We start from the raw sequence: 3,989 nt of genomic DNA, 5'->3' as shown, positions 1-3,989 counted from the left end.
CTTTAATACGTGTTTGGCATTCTAAACCAACTGCATAGATGGCGTAAATGAATAAATTATAATATAATTATGTCATTTCCCATGTGCCATTTCAGTCTCAGCTTCTATGTTATATGTTTCTAAACCCGACAATGATTCTTCAATTGAGTGCGTATAAATTATATGTGTAGATAGTAAAATAGTAGCTGAGTACCACAGGTTTGCATTCCCACAAAATCAGATGCCCCACGTCTATCCAGACACTGAAACTACTATCAGGACAATCTGAGTTCACGGGTATGGAAAACTGCAGCACACTGCATTACCTATAACAATGAATTATTCAATAGATCAAGTAGAGACATGAATTAATTTAGACGCAAAAAGCAGTCTTTACACTCCTGAGTAGAGATAGCCATATGGCCAAGTCCAACTTCCTTACTTGATTCCTAAACATATTAATTGGATTCAGCCATTTTGAGCGATTTATCAAGCTTTGATAAAATGAAAGGACCCATATACCTTATACTGTGCCTCCCATATGTTATGGTGTTAAATCTTGGTATGAAGAAGTTGTTTGAATTTCTAAGGTTATACCTACACCTACACCATGCCATGGAAAAGGTCCAGTATATAGGGTGGGGCCAGATGGTTAGTATATGAGTGGCCGTGTTGTATCCAATATACAAACTCGAGGCGTAGGCGATATATTGGATACAACACAGACACGAATACTGTAGATTACTTATCAAACGTCTAGGTTAGGTCCTTTGTGTTTCACTAAAATTTTCAAGAGAAAAGTGAATCTGGCCAAGAAAATCCATCTTAAAGTTTTTACAAATGAACAGGATTCTGTATCTGATCTACAACACTCTTCACGGTTGTGATTTCTGTTGAGTTTTCCTCATGAATTATTAATGAGTTTGATAAGACCTTTGTACATAATTTGCACTATAATCCTGTAGCCTACAATTTTGCAATGTTGGAAGTTTTGCCTCCTTTAAAAGCTGCTCGTATGAGCTAGTCCTCCTATCGCAGTAAATGGCCCTTAATGCGCGCTCTTGCAATCGTTCTTGCTTCCTAGTATCCGGTAAATAAAAGCGCAATAAAAGTGTTGGACTGTATGGCAATAGTCCTAAGTTGCGATAGAATAAATGATTTATGAATTCTTAACTTAGCTATTGTTGGCAACATATTTCTGAGCCTCATAAGCATCCCCACTTTCTTCGCCCCCTTGCTACAGATATCCCTTATGTTATGGTTAAAGTTTAAATGTTCATAAATATTAAGTGTATAGCACTAAAGAGATGTATGGCACTAAATAAATGTATGGCACTAAATAGATGTATGGCACTAAATAGATGTATTGCACTAAATAGATGTATGGCACTAAATAGATGTATGGCACTAAATAAATGTGTGGCACTAAATAAATGTGTGGCACTAAATAGATGTGTGGCACTAAATAGATGTGTGGCACTAAATAGATGTAATGGCACTAAATAGATGTATGGCACTAAATAAATGTGTGGTACTAAATAAATGTGTGGTACTAAATAAATGTGTGGCACTAAATAGATGTATGGCACTAAATATTAAATGTAGAATTAAATATTAAATGTAGAACTAAATATTAAATGTAGAACTAAATAAATGTATGGAACTGAATAAATGTATGGAACTAAATAGATGTAGAACTAAATGGATGTAGAACTAAATAAATGTAGAACTAAATAAATGTAGAACTAAATAAATGTAGAACTAAATAAATGTAGAACTAAATAAATGTAGAACTAAATAAATGTAGAACTAAATAAATGTACGGGACTAAATAAATGTACGGAACTAAATATATGCAGAACTAAATAAATGTAGAACTAAATAAATGTAGGACTAAATAGATGTAGGGTTAGGTTACATGTAGTTAAAGCTGAGTTCAGTAAAAGGTATATCAGGAGACTTGAATGAATTGTTTACCTCACACGAGACACATTTTGACAAAACCTAACTAAAATGTAGCCCTTTAAACTAAAGATTTGCTAAAAACTAGACTTTTATCTAGTTTAAAAGAAAAGTAAATATAAAAGCACGTCTTACCTCATTAATTCGAAATCTTCGTTGCAACTGAGAGAACAATTTGAATGCTGCGCCTCATATATGAAAACCATTTTAAATTCCAACGAGATTTTGAAACAATGAGCCAGTTGATAGTTTAAGAATCGTTTTCAGTGCGCATACGATTTTATCCCAAATTTCTCAGCTTCCTTTGTCGAAACCTTTATTTGTTCTTAATTAACAAAAGAAGGTGGAAATTCGTGATACTGAATCGCATGCAAACTGGTGCATGCACTACCCCATGCACTATCCTTTTTTGAGTTCAGTCATTTTGAAGATTTGATCTAAACTAATGCTTACGAAAATAAATATTTTCTACGCGTAAATATAAAAGCAGCTCTTTACTCATTCGAAGTCTTCGCAGAAGAGGGAAACATTTGAATGCTGCGCCTTGTTAACAAGACCACTTAAATTCCAACAAGACGTTGAGACAATGAGCCTTTGATAGTTTAAGAATCGTTTTCAGTGCGCATGCGATTTTATCCCGAAGTTCTCACCTTCCGTCGTCGAAACCTTCTTTTGTTCTTAATCAAACAAAAGAAGGTGGAAACTCGGTTTAAAAGCGCATTCACAATGAAACGATTCTTAAACTGTGGACTGACTTATGGGGAGGGGGGTTGGGAGTGTGCTTCACATACCAATACTTCATATATTCATTCCTAACCTTTCCGGGAGGGAAGGGGGGGGGGGGGGGGGGGTACTACCACCCCAACTCGGGTAGGGGTTTTGCCGCCAGGACCTCAAAACCCTGACCCTATCCCAGACCTAAAATTTTGATTTTACATACCCTACCCCACTGAGACTAAAACCAAGAATAGTACACCCTATCCCAGACTAAAAGACGGAAAAGACGGTTTTTCAACAGATTGCAATCAACATTCACCAACGTTTTTATTGTTTTTGTGCCGGCGGAAAGCGTAGCCTATTCTCCAGACAGAAATGAACAAATCGTTAACCTGCCAATCCCAGACTAAAATGATACACTTTCCCAGACAAAATGTCAAAAAATGATACCCTACCCTAGACCCAAAAGCCGAAAAACCATACCCTAGGGCGGCACATACCCGTATAGCAAATATAGGGGAGTACCCCACCAGGGTAACCTTTGTACCGAGCGATAATCGCGAGTATATGAAACACTGCCTGGTGGACAGCCGCTAGACCAGCATTTTATTTACAAACGTGGGCTGATAACTACTAATTTCATCAGTTTGAACTTTATCATTAATAGGATAAGATTAAGTAATAAATATTTAACAATTATTCGCCGAAGGCGAAGTGAATATCGGGGAATATATACCGAGACGCGAGTTTTGCAGTCTTGTCAGTGTGCAAAACTCGCCATCGAAAGAACTTCTGTTATAATACTTGTTGTGATTGTTGTTTCAATGATACTCTACTAAGATTCTAATTTCTTTAAAAACAAAATATTGAAGACAAGAGTGATTTGTTTGAAATGCAAGTTAGTGTAAATTAATTCATTTACAGTGTAAAAAACCTGTCATTAACAGCTTTGTGTAGATAGTGAAGGCATTTAATTTGAGAAAGAAAAAATACTACTCAACATGTAATAGTGAAGTAAACAAAAAGAAAACAATGGAATTAGGCCAGGGTCTTCTGATGTGTATTATTCTAATATTTATTTCACGCGTGTAATGACTTCACTCTATGGGCTAGGAACACCAACTGTAATTAAAGTATTTTTTACTTACCCAAAAGTTACATTTTATTCTTTATTTATCTTATTCTTTCTTTCATGCCTTTTCCTTAATTTTCTCCCTTTTCCTCTTCTTTTTCACTATATATTCGATCTCACCTAACCTCGCCCCACCCTCTCCCCTTGGGGTTAATATTTAGCAAAGCTTGCAAGGCCCCTTGGGACAGGCACACAGGCG

Source organism: Actinia tenebrosa, unplaced genomic scaffold (genome assembly GCF_029948245.1).
Source record: "Actinia tenebrosa isolate PJP-AT-01 unplaced genomic scaffold, QUT_ActTen_1.0 PGA_scaffold9__36_contigs__length_13948895, whole genome shotgun sequence".
NCBI classification, from domain to species: Eukaryota; Metazoa; Cnidaria; class Anthozoa; order Actiniaria; family Actiniidae; genus Actinia; species Actinia tenebrosa.
The sequence above is the reverse complement of the archived record's forward strand: the minus strand, read 5'-3'. Positions refer to the sequence as shown.